The sequence below is a fragment of the Ctenopharyngodon idella genome, chromosome 20 (genome assembly GCF_019924925.1).
Source record: "Ctenopharyngodon idella isolate HZGC_01 chromosome 20, HZGC01, whole genome shotgun sequence".
Classification (NCBI taxonomy): Eukaryota; Metazoa; Chordata; class Actinopteri; order Cypriniformes; family Xenocyprididae; genus Ctenopharyngodon; species Ctenopharyngodon idella.
Window position 1 is genome coordinate 5,407,421 of NC_067239.1, and position 20,558 is coordinate 5,427,978.

Sequence of the window (20,558 nt, forward strand, 5' to 3'; positions counted from 1 at the left end):
AAGAATAACCTCTGATGCGACGAATTTTGTATTGAATGCTGAACGTAAACTGCGTAGGAGAATGACACAGAAGAGAGGATATTGTTGAATATTAATAACGATTAAAAGTCGTTATTTTTGTTTTGTTTTTGGACAAGTCAGATACCTCTTGGATTTTATCAAAAATATCTTAATTTGTGTGAACGAACGAAGATGAACGAAGGACTTATGGGTGTGGAACAACAAGAGGGTGAGTAATTAATGACAGAAATTTCATTTTTGGGTAAACTAACCCTTTAATAAAGGCCTTCTGAATTGTAGTGATGGGTTTTTGTAATAAAAAATTTCCATAATTATAACTTTATAAACTATAATAACTAGCTTCCGGCCTACGCAAATCGACTTGCGCCAAAAGGATAACCTCTGATGCGATGAATGACGTATTGACGAACACAGAAGCGCAGAGGATAGAGCAAAACAAAACACCAGTCACGAATTAGAAGTCTAAAATGAGACTTTTTAAAGAGAAATGTCGAAGGATTTTGATATAAGAGAAGAGGAGTTTGAGGTTGTTGCCCAGCCCTATTTAAGCAGCTAAGCTTATGATACTCCTACATCCTACGTTATTCGTCGCATTACGTCACTCTTTCTCCGTAACTTGATGGGCACAGCCATTTATTGGAAGCTATTATAGTTTATGAAGTTTTAAATATGGATATTTTTATATTTTTATATTTTTAAATATGGTCACATACACTAGGATGGCTTGAATGTGAGTAAATCATGGGATAATTTTCATTTTTTGGTGAACTATCTCTTTAAGTAAGACATTTGTTGGATGATTTGCCTGAGGTAAACACTGAAGATCTGTTTGATTTCAAAACACAGCCAGATTTACTCAACCAATGATTATGATTCAGAACCAAGGAGGATACCAACCCCCACAATCTCGTCATAATTCATCCCTGGGGGGATTCATCAATGGCCGGGGAGTGTTCAGGAAACATGTCTGAAAACAGTCATTATTTTACCCATTCTGGCACAAAAATGACACCTTTAAGAATAATTCAGGTTTGGAACAACATGAGGGTAAATAAATGATGACTTGATTAAAATCTGAGTTTAAATTTATATATTTTACAATATTAGCAGCTAAGCGTATAAAAATTGCTATTTTATGTCAAACTCATTTAAATATATTTAAAAATAAATAAATATTTTTCTTTAAACATATTATTTCATAAAATTTAAATCATTTATACATCCAATAACAATAATGTACCGTATGTTGTCACTTATTATATTTAAATATTTTCTTTTTTACATTTTAGAATTGAATTGCATTGAAAATTAAAAGTAAAAAAAAAAAAAAAAAGTTCTCTAACAAGAAGGTACTAAGATATGTTTTTTTTTTTTTTTTCCTCTCGGATATGTTTATAGGCCTTAAAGTATCCATTCTATACCATCTCTTTACCATGGCCAGTATTTTTGTAAGGGTCTGCTCTTAACAGTCTTATACCTTTTTTCCCACAGCTCTGGAACATGATGAAAATCTGCAGTCTTTTACACCATGTTCACCCCTAAAACATTGCACTGCTAAGAGCTGCTACCTGATTATAATGTTATTCCCAAATAAACTCATCCACCACTTCACAAGGGAACACAAACCCTGAACACTGGTGTGCTTATGCACTCTTAATTTGAGTTAATTATTGTTTGATTTCACTGAGCCAGTCAGTGCGTCTGTAAGTAGAAACAAATGTAGTTCACCCTCTGGTAGCGCAAGAAAACAAACAGCCGTGAGCTGATCAAATAAGCAGCATGGACAGATTCATTACAGGCAGTGGATGACTGTCATCAGGGCAGAACTAAACCAAACACACTTCCTCCAGTTCACATGGCTGAAAAATGCTAGTATGAGACACATTTGCCTACTGCAGGCATTCAGCTCAGACTGGAGCATTCGCCAATGCAAATTTTTACTGCCAGTTCTTAATGACTCGAGATTCAGAATAACGCAGCCAATTGTTTTTTCCCACTTAGCCAAGTAGTTTAAAATAATATAATAATATAATATATATTTTTTGCACCAATTTCACCACATTTTTGTGTCATTGGTGTGTCTCACAGATAGTCCCGCCCCAAACATTGGTTGAGCCAATATTGTGTTGGGTTGATTGGATGCTGAAACAAAAAGCAATGTTTTGATAGTACGACAGCTTTGCTTTCGCAAATAAAACAGGGAACTAAGTAAGTATATAAAAAAATATTGTATGCACTTCTTATTTAAGACCAATTTAATTTGTGTTTGTGTCCAGAGCTACTGTAATAACAATATTTTTCTTCTTTTATATGCTTTGGTGTACATAAACAATATTTACAGTGATTACATGAAATAACATCTTTGTGTTTGTTGGTCGGGATGCTTCGGTAAAAGCCTGAGAAACCTAAAAGCTTCAGTCATCAACAATTATCAACACCTCTCACCCGCAGCGACCACAGAACATGTCTTCTCTTCTCTTCCATGACATATCTTCCTCTAGGTTTCTCTTAATAGCCCATTGCTATATACTTCTATTATTGTGCTTCTAAAAAAAGCTGTGACTGTTATAACAGAAAGAGCTTACTGTTTGTTGCAAATCCCTTCATATATTACTCTGCAGATCTTCTGCCAACTTCTGATCCATCCACTGGATTTCTGTCGCTCTTTTAGGATTAATATGACACAAAAGCCTCACCCTCTCTCATTCAATTCACCTCTTTTCATATATCTACCTCTTCACCCTCTTCTGTTTCTTTACCTTCAGCTCTTAGTGTTCCCCATGTTTTGACCAGTGTTGATGAAACTACTTTAGGCCCGTTTCCTTTTTAAAAAGCTACTTAGTTGTGGGATTTAACATACGAATGTTTTTAGTAAAGCCTTTCCCATCTCGTCCATGTTTTCTGATCTGGTAACTTTTGTCACTATAAAAACATTAAAATATGGTGCTTTTTATTATTTATTATGCAGCCAAGTGAAAGCTCAGTATACTATTATTATTATACTATTGCAGAGCCTTCATTCTGCATACAACCCTAAAAAAAACTTTTGGTCAGATGAATCCAGATGAAATATTTCAGTGAATATTTTACAGACATAAGTCTGATAACAGTGGAATGTACAGTTGCGCTCGAGGACTTTGCATACTTTGATGCATAAGCCTTTTTTCGATCTTGCAAAACTGTTTTACAACAAAATGCCATGAACTTTGCAAACTTTGGCAAATCCAGCAACTGCTTTTTTTTTCCTCACCCAGCCAACATTTCATGGTGGTGCCAATGTAGGCATGATATGGGCTTGAGGTATGGGCCCTACATGGTTTTAGGCCCTTAATAGGGCTTTTCAAACTACACCCCGGGTCATTTTTTGGTGTTAACCTGGCATTGCGGTGCAAAACTTGTACAGTGTGAAGCGATGTGGTGTTAGAATGTTACAGCTAGATGCTTAACAACAGACAACCAGTTGTGTGCCTTATATTCACATGCTTTGGACAGTCACAGAAACACCTTGCCTTGTCAACATTAAATTCAACATTTGAGAGGAAAAATGTCAAATGCTGACAGAAAACGTGACAATTTGATAGTCTGAAATGTCCATTCAGTATAAACTCGATAGTACAGTCGGCAATACGAAGATGTGAGCTTTTATGTAAACAGGTCATGTGCTTCCTTTATCCAATCAATGATACTAATACTGCAAAAATGCGATATAAGAACGTTATATAAGAACGTTAACCCAGGGTTTAGGAATGTACAGTGTGAAAGGCCATTTTATGAATATCCAGGGTTAACCCGGGATAAATTATGAGCAGTGTGAAACGTGAAGCAAGATAACCCAGGATTTCGTTTACCCGTGGGTTAGAATAACCCAGGGTTCACTATTTCAAGTGTGGAAAGCCCTAGAGGGTTTGTCCATAGGTTCCATGTCAGCCCTATATGATTAACCCCCTAGCCCGACATTCTGACCCTCTGTCTGAAGTGATCCGTTTTTAAGGGGCGGCTCTTTTACATCTTGTCAGTAAATGCCTAGTCTCAGCCTCAGACGTCACGCCCACAGACTGTTGGCTGAACGTCTGATGCATATGGCACATTTAACTGGAAACACTTCAGGATTTTTGAAGTCTTCATCTGGTTAGTTGAATTCTACAGGATATTTGGCAGACGTGTGTGTCTTGTTCTTTAATGGTCCACCTGGAAACAAATGCCGTGATGCCAAACCCCCTTGTGGAAGAAGAAAGTCGTCATGTTTACAACTGTGACAATGAGCGCTTACCAGGATCAACTAAACGCTGGATTTTCAAAAGTATGTGAAGTTCGCGGCTCTATTGTTGCAGTAAACTTGCACAACATTGTTGAATGAATAATTTATTAGATGCACACCGGTCTGTTATTGTAGAGACGTCGACTTTACATTTTCACGCCGCTAAACATGATGCAGAACAAAACAAACTGTGATTGGTTGTGTTACATGTCAGTCAAACGTCCTCTTGGGCGGTCCTTGGCCAATGAAAGCTGCGATACCATGCGGTACGAATGTTGTGGGTGAGCACGAAAAATTGCGTGTTACGCAAACCTTTACGCAATTGAAAAAATAAAAGCGGTGGCCGCTTTTATTTTGAATTTCTGACAGGCCTCTAGGGTCGTGAGTAAAACAGGCCCAGCGAGTTTCGTTCCAATCGGCCTCTGTTTACCTTGTCTGATAGCTGCTCAAATTTCATTGGCCAATGGCGGACATGATTTTTGAGATACGTCAGTGTTTTCATAGACAGTAATGGCACCTCGGACAAAGACAATGCATACCAATTTTCAAGTCATGAAGACTAACAGTGAAGTAGTTATAGCCATTTTCATGTTTTTTTTTTTTATTTGCAGTTATAGCACCTCCAAGTGGCCAGTCACTGCGTCCTTTTTCACGCAACCACAGAATGAGCTTTTATATAGGTGTGCAGAGTTTGGTGAAAATATGTCATTTCGTTCACGAGTTATAGCCATTTTACTAAAAGTGGCTCCACCCACTTTGAACGTTTAGGGACTGTGAATTGAAATTTCAACTTTTTTTTGATAATTATTGACTCCGAAGTATCTCGCTGCACTGGTTTGTTTCCGATCGGGCCAAAAACCTAGGACTAATTCGCAAAAGTATTTTTTTTTAAAAATCCAAAATACACCTAAATTTCGCCAGAATGGCGAGCAAATCCAAGGCATTTTGTCTGTCTTGAGCCAAGTATTCCAACGATATAAGACACTTGAGTTTATGCCTAACGGGTCAGGAGTTATGAGCCATTCTGTACTTTTTACTGCTGTAGTGCCCCCATCAGGTTGATCAGCGTGAGCCTTGGTGACGTTGTAGATGGTGTGAGTACTACCAGCCCTCAAAGTCTCTATGACTTACGGTTTGGTCTGCCCGATCACATTAGGGGAGAATGCTGATCCTTGGAAATTTTAACAATTACAGTAGGGTTTCAGAGCTATGCGCTTGAAGCCCTTAAAAAAAAAAAAAAAAACAGTGCTGCATTGAAACTGCACTGCTATGAAAAGCTACACTTTTATTAAAACAGCTGTACTACAGTCACGCTACTTAAAATGCATTTAAGTTAGCAATGTTGCTACTTTTAGCCAGTTACTCTCCAACACTAGCTCCTGTCTTCCTGTCTCTTTTGTTGTAGTAATTACTGTTTTGAGGACGGTCAGGCCGGTTTATGGAAAACATGAATGGTTTACAGCTCCGATAGTTTGAATGGAATGTCTGTGACAGTTTTTGCCCTTGAGCGCTTCCAAAATATCCCAGATACAATGAAGTTAATTCGCACTCGCTGAACGCCCCCCCAGAGAAATGCTTCCACACTGGTAAAAAGTCATGACTGTTACAAATATCGTTCCATCTTCTGCAAGCGCTTCGCCCCCACACGGCACCGTGGCTAGTTATCTCTTAGTGCTAAATCATAATGTACGAATGCAGAGACTAATTCTGATTGCCAAAATGTCTTAACCCAAGCTTTGTCAAAATTTATCACCAATTATTGAAATGTCAGGGAGTAGGAAGTGTTCAAAGGTGACCACAACTTGGCGTTTAAAATCACGGTTGTAGGCAGATTAAGGTTTGATTGTGGAATAGTGAAATGTCAGGGTTGTGCATAACTTCTCCCACATCTACAGCCCCCATGTACGTGACTCATACCACCTTATCAAATGCAGAACTCCAGAAGTTTGCGGTGAGGTGGGATGTTTAGTTCTGAGATAGCAACAAAATCTTTTCCAGGAAACTTCAGGCCCATTTTAATAGCAAAAAAAAAAAAAAGATGCATAAGCAAAAAAAGGAGGGAAGCGCAACAAATGTATCTTGCATATTGCACGCTTAGTGTCCCCACCCAGACACAAGGTCAAACAATACCCAGTGCTGCATTTATTCTCTCATGGCAGGGCGTTCACTCCCTCGGAGTGTATGAAGACAGAAAGAAACAGACATATTTCAAATATTTATAAATAGTGGGGTGGAGATAAAGAACAAGTAAATTGATGTTAAGCACAAGATGTACAGTTGCATAATAAAATATGCTCTTGAAAGAACAAAACCAGATCCGCCAGTCTCAGAGAGGCGTGTCCTGTCAGAACACGAGGCAGTTATCGGTTATTTGGCACCATTGCAAATCATTAAAGTCTATTTGTTAAAGGGTAATACATATCCTCCCACAAGTATTGCTATGGTTTTATGAGAACTGAGCGTGTTTTAGCACTACAGTATATCATTCCAGGTTCAAGCTGTTTTTGACTTGTTGGAATGAAAATATGAACCTTCTGTTTGTTTATAAGTATTTTGGCATGTTTAGATTCAGATGGGCTTAAAACTGATTGCCAGCACATTCCAACGGTTATTAGACTTTTTGAAGACCACTATTGACAGGTGTATGTTTACAACTTTTTTACAAGTTTGGCCTTGCGCACGGTTAAAGGGATACAAATAAAAATTCCTTAATCGTTTAACTCACCCTCATTTTGTTCCAAATCTGTATGACTTTCTTTCTTCTGTTGAACACAGATGAAGATATTTTGAAGAATCGACTGTTTTTTTTCTCATACAATGAAAGTCAATGGGGTCCAAAACAAAATTGGACCCCACTGACTTTCATAGTATGGACAAAACCCCCACCACCCCACTTTTATATGAACCTTGTATTTGCATTTTGACATATTTAGATTCAGTTGGTCAAAAAACCAATTGCCTGCACATTTTTTTGAAGCCTTTTGTATGTTTACAACTTTTCAAGTTTGGCCTCGAACATGATTAAAGGCATAGTTCACCCAAAAAATGAAATTTCTGTCATCGTTTACTCATCCTCATCTCAAATCTGTATGACTTTCTTTCTTCTGTTGAACACAGATGAAGATATTTTTAAGAATGTTTCAACTGCTTTTATTAATACAATGAAAGTCAATGGTGTCCAAAGCAAAATTGAGCTTAAATGACTTTCACAAAAACACTTTACAATGTGTTCTACAGAGGAAAGAAAGTCATACAGGTTTGGAACAACATGAGAGTGAACTATTCCTTTAAGAACTATAAAAGGTTCCATCGTATATTTTTGAACCCTTAGCGTTAGATGCTGTGAGAAGCAGGAGGTTGCTGGGAGGAGTGCGGCAGACGCTTGTTGGAACAGCACTGATGTTTGTTAGGAAGAGTATAACCAGCCTTTGTGAGTGTGTATGAATGTAGCATATTGTTTCTTTAAGAATCCCATCATAGCACTGCAGACAAACAGAGACAAACCGAGGCTTTCTGACGGGAGGGACAGCATATCTTAATCAAAGACACTGGCAGGGTCACGTTTCTTGGTGCGTGTGTAGAAATATGTCATATCTATATCTCCCTCAGAGAGTGTGTTTAGGTGCTAAGGAGGTGAGAAGCTGACCTCAGACAATGATATGTCTGCTGCTAATGAGGTGTTTCAGTGTAGATGACCAAACCGATGACCAATGTGGATATAGCTGAAGTACTCTCACTTAAAGGATTAGTTCACTTTCAAATGAAAATTAGCACAAGCTTTACTCACCCTCAAGCCATCCAAGGTGTATATGACTTTCTACTTTCTGACGAACACAATCGTAGAAATATTAATAAATATCCTGACGCATCCGAGCTTTATAATGGCAGTATGCGTTACCAAACAAGTATAAGGTAACACTTTAGTATAGGGAACACATATAAACTATTAACTACGACTTTTCCCTCAAAAAAATCCTAATTTACTGCTTATTAATAGTTAGTAAGTTAGTTGTTAAGTTCAGGTATTGGGTAGGATTAAGAATGTAGAATAAGGTCTTGCAAAATAAGGCATTAATATGTGCTTAATAAGTACTAATAAATAGCCAATATTCTAGTAATATGCATGCTAATAAGCAACTAGTTAAAAAACCCTAAAATAAAGTGTTACCAAGTATAAGCTGAAGAAAGTGTCTCCATCCATTATAAACATATTCCACACAGCTCTGGAGGGAAAAACAATGTTGGAGCCCATTGACTTATTGTATTGACAAAAAAAAAAAAGAAAAAGAAAAAGTATATTCATAGTGTTTTATATAAATGCATGAACAACACACAACAATTGCTGCAAGCCTTATGATAATAATAATAATAATAATAATGCAATATTTATATTTAATATTAATTATTAGCTTATAGTGAATATTAAATGAAATAGATATGGTATTTTAATACATATTTTATTTAACTAGTTGCTTATTAGCATGCATATTACAATAATATTGGCTGTTTATTAGTAATTATTAAGCACATATCAATGCCTTATTCTGTATGACATTCTACATTCTTAATCCTACCCAATACCTGAACTTAACAACTAACTTACTAACTATTAATAAGCAGTAAATTAGGAGTTTATTGAGGGAAAAGTCATAGTTAATAGTTCCCTTTCAGTCGGTCACGTTCGACGTACATCAGTAGTGACCGACGAATTGCCGATATCCCAATTCGTCTGTATTTTGACGTACGTCTCCGTTCCCTCCTTCAGGAAACGAGGGTTACATATGTAACCGAGACGTTTTCCCTATACCAAAGTGTTACCAAATATACATATTAAATAATATATATTTATTTATTATATATATATATATTTAGTTCTGTGTCCTAGTTTTCAGTTCGTTTCTATGGTTCTTTATGGTTTGATTAATTTGTGCACCTGTTATTCATTTCGTTGATTAGTTTGTGTATTAAGCTCTGGTTTTCTTTCTGTTCAGTGTTTGTTCTCGTCGCATTTTAGGGCAAGTTTACATGGCAATGAGTTTTTCTTTTGCATTTTTCATATACAGACAGCAACGTTGTCAAAACGAACCCTGTTCACACGGATCCACGCAAATGACTAAAATCGCTGTATTATGCTGCCAGGCCAGTAGTTGGCGATTTCACTTTGTAAAAAACATTACACGCCTATAGACTGAACTCATGCGCATGATGTCACCATTTTCACAAATTCACATTTTTGTAGTTTACACTGAAACAATAACGGTATCAAAAACCTGCATTTTGAAACCCGTTTTCAAAAGTTTGTTTCAGGCTCCCAAAATGCAGTTGTCATGTGAATTAATGTCCAAAACACATAAAAAGTTTTCAGTTGAAATTATGGTGTCATGTAAATGGCCCCTTAATTGGTTGTTCTATCTCCTAGTTTTTTTGTTTAAAGCTGCAGTTCGTAACTTTTTTTTTTGTTAAAATTGATCCAAAATCAATTTTTGAGCAAGTACATAACCAGCCTGTGCTAAGTGGCATATGAAGATGCTGCAGGTGACGGATCATATAGCGTTTTCTCACAGCAGCTGCAATTAAACTCATCATTTTGATGGCAGATTGTAATCCAGAAAGGTCCAAATGACGATCATCAGTGACAACTGGAGATTCATCTGTAGTCAAAAGCAAAAGACGTCGGACTGTGGAGTGGCTACAGAAATTGAAATCTACAGGTAACGCTAATACACACTAAATACACATAGTCACGCAATGCTGATGTTGTTAACATTAACAATTTGAGAACAAATATAACAATAATAATAATTTGACATGATCTGACCTAAGAGATCGTTAAATTTAATCACCATTGGCAGCGCAATTTATTGCTTCATTTTTCAGTTGGTCAGAACAAAAGTGGCAGACATGTTACTTACTTGTTCAGATGACATTTTCCGGTGAAAATTTTTAATTTGGTCATACTTCCAAGACGTAGAATCTGTGTTTCCGAAGTACAGTATCCACACCGACGTGGTGACTGACAGCAAACATTATATTCATCCGCGCTGAGGAGCCGTGCCAATGCACAACGCAAGTAAAGATGATATTTCCACAAATAACCGCAATTGCAGGTTTTAAACAGAGATACTTACAGACTGTAGCTTTAATAAATCATTAACTGTTGCATTTAGATCCATAAATGCCATAATTATACATAAATATTTATAATTATTTTATTTAATGTTTATATTAGTGTAATGGTTTAATATCAACCTTAGTCAGGGTAGCAGCATATTTATTTTTTGACAGGAATGAAAAACGGCTGTGAGGGATAGAAGTACTGTGAGTTCAATGGATTGTACTGTTGAATAACAAAATACAAAATACAAAATAAAATTGTAGATGAAACGTCTTTCCAAAAGACTTTCAGTAGTAAAAAAAAAAACCCTCCATAAATGAAAGTAGTGAGTTTTGAAAAATACATTTGATCTATACAGTGCATGTAATTATAAAGACTGTGTCTATCCCTCACAGCCTCATTTTCATCTGCGATAAATTTAATATGGCATCAACCCTGAAGAAAGGTGTATAGCAAGACATAGTGAAAGACAAAGCCAAAGACGCAAAGAGAAATGGAGATGACAGACGAAAGCAAGACTCTCTACCAGCACCTGGAAAAAGTTAGCTCAAAAGTGTGGGAGTTTTTTGGATTTTGGAAAAAAAAATTATATTTATATGTCGAGTGAGCCAAATCATCGACTTCCAGATGGAAATGTTTCTCTGCACCAATTTTGGGAGGAAATCTTCGGAATTTTTTACATTAAAATGTGTTCAATAGAGCTGTACTTATTGTACGCACATAGTTTTGTACACTCTTATTGTTAGCTTAAAACATTATTATGTTTTTTTTTTTTTTTTTTTTTTTTTAAGATTAAACATGCAAGAAATAGAGGATGTGTAGAACTTTGTGAATGATAGTCATTGAAATTCTGCCAAAAATTGCTGGCATGAACCCGTGTGGTACAAAACATTCAGTGATAAACTTCCTTTAAAACATGTGACTTTAAAGACAGACACAACTGTCATGTCCCACTATTATTATGTTACACTAGTTTCACAAAGATTTAAAAAAAAAATCTGAAGCAGGTAATTTGTTCAGTGTGGTTTTAGTGCAGGTGTGTGACATTAGCTAAGGGTATAATTTGGCCAAGCTGTTATTATTGGAGAGCTTTTATGGTAGATCTGACCCAGATACCTGTGTCTCCATTTCCCGTCCTTATCACCATTCTGAGACGTCTGTGAGAATAATGAACTAATCCGCCCCGTATCCCCACCCATAAGCACAGATGCACATGTGGTTGCATTTTATAGATTAAACATGGCACTTGAACCTGTGATTTATCAGGAGTACTGCCTTACCAGAGACAGATCGAGACAGCGCTATACCTCTTTAAAATAGCAAATATGGCCTGAGAAAGTCAGCAAAGTGCACTGTTATATAAGCCAGTAATAAATGATAAATAGAGGGTTCGTTTTGTGCATCAGACACATGTGGTTTATGTTTGCTGAGTGGACACATTGTTCAATTTTACAGCCGTATACAGGTCGAAAAAAGACCCAACCGTGCCCATGGCATAACTGCCAGACTAGCGTTAAAATCTGCTGATCTTTCTTGTTTTTTATATTATCAAGCACTAGTGATTGTAGGTGCCAGTGGATATTGTGGTGAGCGGTTTGAAACCGATTAAAACTCTCTTTATGTTTTGACTGGCCATCACTGATCAAATATTTTCACTGGAGATTACAGCTGTCCATCAAAACACCCAGACCCTTCCCCCGCAGGAACGCGAGGAGAAAATGTAAAATCCCATCTGTAATGTGTTTCTCTGAGATCTAATATCCAGATGGGGTGCATTTGTGGCATAACAGCTCTGTAGGTATAAAATCACAAGTGTCAGCTTTTTAATCTGAACGGTATGCTGACGGATGCAAGATTTAGAGTGCACTAGTTCAAATGCATGAGTATCGAAGTGAATGTGAGCTTTGATCTGAGAAGACAAAATTACTCAACAAAAAACTGTGGTGTAGACAATAGTTCTGGTCTAAAAATCTGCCTTGCTGTTTACATAGGCAGCCTCCTTCACACAGAACACTTTCAGACATTCCTTCTGCACTTTTCTTTAATTCTAGTCTATGTGCATCAGATAAATGTCTTTGGCAGTTGCGTCACGTCTCTCTGTTTTTTCAGTATCTTGCATCAAGAGTCAAGTTTAAAAGTAGTTCAACTTTGAAAAAGTCTCCAAAATTTCTGCATTCTGTTCCATTTTGTACAACTCGTTTTTGAATGCAAGAACGTGTCCAGTGTGAACAACTCCTTAGGCAGCAACATAAGTCATGGAACCTCACAAATGAATTGGATTTGAAATGCTTTACGCAGCAAAATTAGCACTGCTCACCTGAAACTCATAAGATATGTTAGCATGTTTGCTAAGCTAATATCATACCAATCGAAAGGTGTGGTCACATTAGCCAAATTTTGGCCAAATTATGCTAAACAGGTCCAACCTAATATATTGTCAGTAGTGTAGTGATGTGTGAAGCACAGCTCACACAGAAGTCACTTTTTAACCAAGCAGGTTTGTCAACATACGAAATCCCTAGTGAAATGACTGGATTATAGCCAAAAAAATTTGAGGTAAATGCAAGTGTACCTTAAGGGGTAAAGCAATTAAAAAGCAGCACAGTTTGGCACAAATTACACACCAATATTGGGCAATAAGCTTTTTTAGTAATAGTAAATTTTAGTATTAAGTATTAATGTCACGATCACTGTCTGTTCCTGTCAGTTCCTGGACTCCATTTCCCATAATCCTCCTTGCCAATCACATGCACACTCCACACCAATCACCAGTTGCCACATACAGCTTAGCACACTACCTGGACTATAAAGGACTTACACACACACCACCTCATTGCGAAGTCTTGATTTGCTGTTGTGATCATTACTGAGCGTTTTCTTGTGGACTGTTTCCTGGTTTCCGGTTGGATTGTTTATTCTTTGTGATTCTCTGCTGCCTGCCCTGATCTTTGCCTGTTTCCTGGACTGTGATTGTTTGCTGCCTGCCCTGATCCTTGCCTGTACCCTGATTCTGTTTGTCTGCCGCCTGCCTCGACCATTGCCTGTCCTTGTTTATGTTCCTGCCTCTGCCCCTGTCTACCTGTGTAAATACTGTTCTTAATAAAGCTTGCAAATGGATCCCCGCTCTGCCGACCCATCATTACAATTAAAACTAGATGAGCAAAGTTTGTTGGGACAAACTTTGATGTTGGCTGGACAAAGCTGAATGAAAGTTTGAAAGTTTTATAAGCTTTAAATTTAATGAAGTGGAAAGAGAAAGAAAGACATTGCTAGCATAAATTAACATGTTTTAACACATGAATTATCATGCTATCATGAATTAGCATTTTGCTAAAATGTTTTAGCATGTTGCTAGCATGATTTATCATGTTGTTAACATGAAATAGCATGTTGCTAGCATGTTATAACATTGTTAGCATTAATTAGCATTCTGTTAGGATGTTTTAACACATTGCTTGCATGAATTAGCATGTTGCTAACATGATTTAACATGTTGCTAAAATGTTTAACATGCTTCTAGTATCAATTATCATGTTATTAACATGTTTTAACAAGTTGCTTGAATAATTAACATGTTACTAACATGATTTAGCATGTTTTTAGCATGAACTAACATCACTATCATTGATCATCATGTTGTTTACATGAATTAATGTGTTGCTAACACGATTTAGCATGTTGCTAGCATGTTTTAACACGTTGTTAGCATTTTTAGCATGATGCTAGCATGAATTAGCATGTTTTAAAATGTTGATAGCATGAATTAGCATGTTGATAGCATTTTTTAACATGCTGTTGTAGGATAGTCATTAAGCTTTGCTAGTGATAGACAGCTTATTGTATAAGGCTTATTGTACAAAAGGTTTCACCGCCTCAATGAAAGTCTATGGGACTTTACGTAGGTTTGATCGCCCGTTTAACAAAAATCGTAAGTTGGATCAGTTAGAAAAGATATAGCACACCGATTCAGAACAGTCTGAAGGTCTGAGCTGAGTTTGGTGGTTGTAGCTTGAAAGCCCTAGGAGGAGATACTGTTTAAAATTTAGTCTCAGAAGAAGAAGCTTAAATAGTAGATCAGTATATTGGCTTTGTCAAGCCAACATAAATAGTATTTTAAACTATTATAGAATATCAGAAGTATAATTTTAGTCAACATTCCTCTTAACCTAGTTATCTTTTTTTGATTTTTGTCTTTGAGCTTGTTGCAAAGCACTCTGGAATAATCCTAACCATGAAGGACACATGCAATGCCGCTTTAAAAGCATAAAGGCAGTATCTTAGCTGCTTTAGTATCTAAGAAAGCAGAATAATGTTGCTGTTTCATCCTTTTGGAACCGAAACGAGAGGATTAACAAGAAATGCCTTGATTCAGAACTACAGAATAGAACCCAATTAGATCCAGCTGAGATACACTGCCTTCTTTCAACTGCACAGCAAAGGTCTAGTTCTGCAGCCGTTACTGTCAGATCACATTCAGACTGGACTATAGAGAATAAAGTGGATTTCATTTTCTGTTTCCACTCACCCCCCTCCCTTTCATTCATCTACTTCCTCTTTCATTCAGACTTTCTCCTCACCGAGCCACATGTTCCAGTATCGGTTTCACGGGGCTAAATCCAATCAGGAAAATCAACAGCTTTTCCATCACATGGCCTTAATGGGAAAATGGGTGGATTTCCAAGGTGCCTGATGGGTTTGTTTTGTTAAGAAAGGAGGGGTTGGTTCTGAGAGGAGAGTGGGATTAACTCCTCAGAACCAGAGGAAGTGAGAGAGTAGGCCGCTGATAGTCCTTCCCACATTCGAAACAAATGTGAAAAGCTGGGAGCTGTGCAGTATGGAGAGGTGTTATGGGTAAAGGTTACATCCTCCTACTAATGGGATTTCACATACACACACTAACGCATGCACACACATTTCCTCTCACACATGTATGGAGCAGATTTTGACCCCTCTGCACATGTGGAAAGTGTATTTGTGAGATTTGACACTGTCGTCCTCTCTGTCCCAGTGCGGTCTGGGAGAACGTGCGCATACAAACTCTAAATGAACACATACTGCAATGAGTGTCCAGTAATTATGCATTTCTTGAAATGATCTTCATGTTCTTCTGTCTGTGTGAAACTGGTGTGCACCACTTAATGTGTATCACCTTCCCTATCGTGTGAACGAGCAGACCCCTTTGTGCATTAACCGCAGAAGAGTGAGTGCTTGAGAAAGACCAAAAACGAAAGAGAAAAGTCATTGAATGTGTAAATGTCATATATGAAAGAGCGCAGTGTGGGTTAGTGGTATGGAGGAGCGTGTCTTTCCCAATGCATCGTACACACAAAAACACATCCATCTGCATTGTGCTTTGTGGTCTCGCATGCATCACCTTTTTTGCTTTTGTTCTACTGCCAGAGTGCTTCAGCCACTGACTGATTTTTCTCTCATTTGCACATTTTTCTGCACATCCTTTCTACACTATAAAATAAAGTTATATGTTCTTCCACATTCTTCGTAACCACAGCCATCAATACATTTAAACAAACATAAGATCAAACATGTTTTTAGAGGTAGCTGACACCATAAACTTTTTTAATCAACATCAAGATCTTAGGTTAATATGTATATGAATGTATAAAAAAATGTCAAATATATTCACTATGACCTTAATATCTAAAAAAACCCTCAAAGTTTTGGGCTATCATTTTTATCTATATCATGCATCTCAGTTAAGGTGTCTTTGATCATGTGAACTGCACATTTTAACATTTAGTTCTCAAATAATATGAGTGTAACGGTTCGTATAATAAAGCTCACAAAGACGAAGATAAACACTAGGAAATAGACTTTAATGACAAAAATACTGGAGACAGGAAAGAATTACACGCCAATATATAAATAAGCACCAGCAAACACTGAGGAAAAACTAAGGACTTATAATCATGGACCAAACAAGGGAACTAATGAGATAATTAACTAGACACCAGGTGTAAATAATGACAAATCAGGACAACTCAGGAAAACTAGGATGCAGAGAGCAGAACTACAGAAAAGATTAGACATGTAACAGTTCACCTCCTCCTGGAAAGACGCATCCTCGTGCCGCAGAAAACAAAGTACAACTGAGGAGGGAGGGTGGCGCTCTGGAGGACGGCGTGGAGCAAGGGAAAAACAAAAACAGTTCATAACAAAAATAATAGTCCATGGTGGAGCGGAAGGGGGGAGGAGCCAGTGGGGAGCTAGGAGCAGGAGGAGCCAGATAACATGCCTGAGTCCAGCCAGGACAAAGCCTGGGGCAGAGTCAAAGGCAGGAGAAGCCATGGTGTAGGCGACTTGAATGTATACACCCTGGGAATGACCGGCGGAGAAGAAACCACCACTGAAGGAGACCCAGATGGAACCGATGAGCCCACGCGGCACTGATGGTCCTGGAGACCGAGGTGGAGCCACGGCGACGAGCATCCGAGGTGGATCCGGAAAACCAGAGGACAGAGGCTGAGCCGGGGGACCGAGGACGAAGGCGGAGCCGAAGGTGCAGACAGGTCAACGGCGGACCAAGGCAGAGCCAGAGGGACGAGAGAGCCCAGTGAACCTGTATGGTCAATGGTTTCGAGTGGAGCCAAAGGAGGGAGGAGCCGAAGTGTCGACAGGCCGAGGTGGAGCAATGGGCCCAGAGGATAGAAGTGGAACCAGGGGATCCTCTGTGCTGGGTGGAGCTGATGGCCTGAAGACACTGGGCAGGTCTTCAACACATATTGGAGCTGCAGAGGGGCTGAAGGACATCAGCTGAAGCGGGGCTGAGGAACTGGCTGATTGAGAAGGTGGGAGAGGGAGGCTGGGTGGGTATTCTGGAGCTACAGGGGGCCTGGAGATTCAGGGATCACTGGAGATAAAGGGGGCGCTGGAGATACAGGGGCACTAGGTATAAACTCTCCAATAAAGTCAATAAGATCTACCTCAAAATTGTCCTTTAGGTCCTCATAATAAGCTCCAGATGGCAGGCTCAACTAACTCACTGTGGCGGGGGTGTGGGCGGGGCTTCCCTCCAAGGCGTCAAGCTCCACAAGTACTCCCTCGACAATCCGCTGTGTTCCCGGCTCGTGCACCTGGTCAGACGCTTGTTGTGGATCGGGCTCTGGGGCAATGACTCCCTCCAACCTCTTCCTCGGTTCGGGCTCGTCAATCACGGCAGGCCGGTCTCTGCGGTCTGCGGTGGGTACATGCAACATCCCCGTTGCGTTGTTCGCCGGTGGTGGATGGCTGGGCCCTCCAATTGATGGAGTGGGGCTGGTGGCCTCATCCACCGTGGGGAAGATGTTGAAAGGTGAGATGTTGTCAACCAGCATGTTTGTTGTGGATCGGGCTCCAGGGCGATGACTCCCTCTTCCTCGGTTCGTGCTCGTCAATCGTGGCAGGCCGATCTGCCTAGTGTTGTCAACCAGCACCCACTCCACAAAAGCGGTGCAATCCCCTTTTGGACCGTCCGCTGGAAGGCGTGCCTTCGATCGCTCGCTCAGGCTAGAGTGGTAAAAAACAGAGCGAGCGATCAGGGTAGTGTGTAAGGCATGCCAGATGGATGTATTCCTGAGTGTGTTCTTCCAGCGGACGGTCTCCTTGCTTCAAGCAGAGAAGCTAAACTGCGGGAAGCTCCATGGGAAAACAAAAATCGAAATCAATGAAGTCGGTGCTTCTGTAACGGTTTGTGTAATAAAGCTCACGAAGACGAAGGTAAATACTAGGAATTACACGCCAACATAATATTGGGAAATATTGAGATAATTAACTAGACATCAGGTGTAAAAAATAATAAATCAGGACAACTCAGGAAAACTAGGACACAGAGAGCAGAACTACAGAACAGATTAGACATGTAACAATGGAAATAAATGGAAAATATTTAATGTAAACTAGAAATAGGCAACATGGAAAATCAGTTAATAATTTGGATCAACATCTTTGTCAAACAATTTATTAATGTCAATAGGCTATATATATTTTATATTAATGTGATAATGGTGTAATGAAACTATCGACTGTCACCAGTATTCTCAGTTTATCTCCATGCATGGTCAGAAAATACCAGCCTTTACCTCAGAAACTTTCAGTTCCTTTCAGCAGTAGCAGTAGTAGACGATGATGTGCAGAATTAGAATTTCACAATATTTATATGCTAACATGTTTTTCTAGTGATAAATACAGCAGTATTTGTCATAATTATCAGTCATAAGATATTGTGAGGTTTAATTGTATGACTAATCAAATGAATCAAATTGCTACCATTTGGTAGACTTGCCAAAAACTTTTTGGTTTGGTTTGTAAAATATTGATAGCATTCAGCAATCCAGTCTTAGTAACTGTATGTCTGTGCTGAAGTATCAAAACATTTATTGTGACTGGGATAGGGGCTTTCTGATTTTAGCAGTGGATGCTTAGACACGGCTCAGAAATCTGAACTTGGCAAGTGTCGTTTTTTTCGATCAATAATGCAAGTTCCTGTTAGGCAGAAAGAAAAGGTCACTGAATAACCAAACCCTCGAATACTCCATTTCTAAACCATGTCTGGGTTAGCACCACAAAGCCACACGTGGGGATAAGGAACAACAGGCCATTTCTCAAGAGAAAGAAAGAGACAGAGAAATAGAGAGTGAAGTACTGGGGGGGAAAAACGCTGAAGATGAACTTACAGAAAGAGAAGCAACAGCACTGTCGAACGTAGGAAGAAAAAGCCACAACAGAGAAGATGTCGACCACCCAGTGGTGAGGGGACAAAAGAGCACGACAGGTGAGAGCAGCGACGTCTCACTGGGAATCCCTCACGACCTCCTACAGAACACCCGCTATGACCGCAAGAGTGGGGCAAACCTGAGCAGAAGTGCTGAAACGCTGAAAATTAGGGCGTTATAGTTTAGAGGTCAACCCTAAATGGCAGTGCAATGTGTACATCCAGTAAGCTGTAAGAAAAGAGAAGTTAAGAAAAACTAACACGACCCTTCCCCCACTATTGGTTTTTGTGGTTCCCCAAAAAGTCCATGTTTTAGGCTGTACTTTCCTGCAAAGGGAAGACACCTGACTGAATTTTACTGATATCATCAGCACATCATTCCAGCACAGTGTGAAAGCTTTGTTTTGATCAGGAACCCTCTCCATGGGTTTCCCCACCATGGTTTTATAAACAGGACAAGGAAACAGAGGAATAGCAGGGGAACTTGACTGCTTTTTTTTCAAGGAAATGACATTTAAAGGGTCATAAAACCTGAAAACACTTTTTTTTTTTGAGATGTTAACAGATATGCACAGGTTGCATGTCAATGAAAACAACAATAGCACTCAGTATGTTTATTATTAAGGGAAAAGTGGTTATTTTTTCGTTTTTCTGAGCTATTTCGTTCTTCCGGTTTTAAAAGGCAAAGTTGAACCAATGCCATGAAAAGTGAGTGATATATGTTAATTCGGAGTGGTGATTGGATGTCGTGGCTGTCGAGCGTCCGTGGCTGTCCTGCTAATCAGTATGCGATTACATCATCTGTTCTCCATATTATTCATAAGAATAGACTCATTTAAACCAATCACTGCACTGTATTATATGGAAGCTTGTTTCTGCCACTGAATAAAAAATAAAAAAGGTAATTGTGACTTTTTATCTCACAATTCTGACTTTTTTCTCAGAATTGTGTGATATAACGTCACAATTGCGTGTTATAGTCAGAATTCTGACTTTATAACACGCAATTGCGACTTTATATCACACAATTCTGACTTTCTGAAAAAAAAGTCAGAATTGTGAGATAAACTAACAATTGCGAGTCAGAATTAAAAGATAATTGCGACTTTTTATCTCATAATTTGGACTTTTTTTCTTGCAACTGCGACTTTATATCACACAATTCTGAAAAAAAAAAGAGTCAGAATTGCGAGATAAAAAGCAATTATCTTTTTTTTAATTCCGTGGTGGAAACAAGCTTCCATAGTATTACACATGAGATGGCATTACAGCGGTGAATTCAAAAGTTCAAAATTCAAATCAGAAAGTTCAGAATTCAAAATCTTCAGTTTTTAATTGAAAACGGTGTCGCGCAAATGGCCCCTAAAATGTAAATTCGTTTCTAGGTTTTGGCCTATAAACATACGTCATCCCTGCAGCACTCTACTGCAAGGCCCGGCTGGTCATGTGATCTCTAC